The sequence below is a fragment of the Sinocyclocheilus anshuiensis genome, unplaced genomic scaffold, assembly GCF_001515605.1.
Source record: "Sinocyclocheilus anshuiensis isolate Anshui unplaced genomic scaffold, SAMN03320099.WGS_v1.1 scaffold1208, whole genome shotgun sequence".
NCBI classification, from domain to species: domain Eukaryota; kingdom Metazoa; phylum Chordata; class Actinopteri; order Cypriniformes; family Cyprinidae; genus Sinocyclocheilus; species Sinocyclocheilus anshuiensis.
Genome location: NW_015542424.1, coordinates 41553 through 41888, shown reverse-complemented (window position 1 = coordinate 41888; position 336 = coordinate 41553).

The window sequence follows — 336 nt, the reverse complement described above, 5'->3', positions numbered from 1 at the left end:
CAGCGATTGCAGCGACATAGACTTTGAGGGTGGAGGGAGACAGCCTTCGCTCCAACCCTTGCTGCAAAAAGGTCAGCATGACTCTGATCGGGCATCTTCGGGGGTCTTCTCGGTGAGAAGAACACCACTCAACGAACAGGTTCCACTTCAAAGCGTAAGGATTATTTATTATTTGTTATTTCCGGATCCAATTCAGGCATTGCTACAGTCTCGGAGGACAGCAGCGTAAGTGTGTCTCGTAGATGGTGCTCTCGCTGAAGTAATGGTGTCAACTACCTCTTGGGGTAGGTCACCTAGAACCTCCGCGTCCCGTCCAGGGACCAGACATGAAGTTTC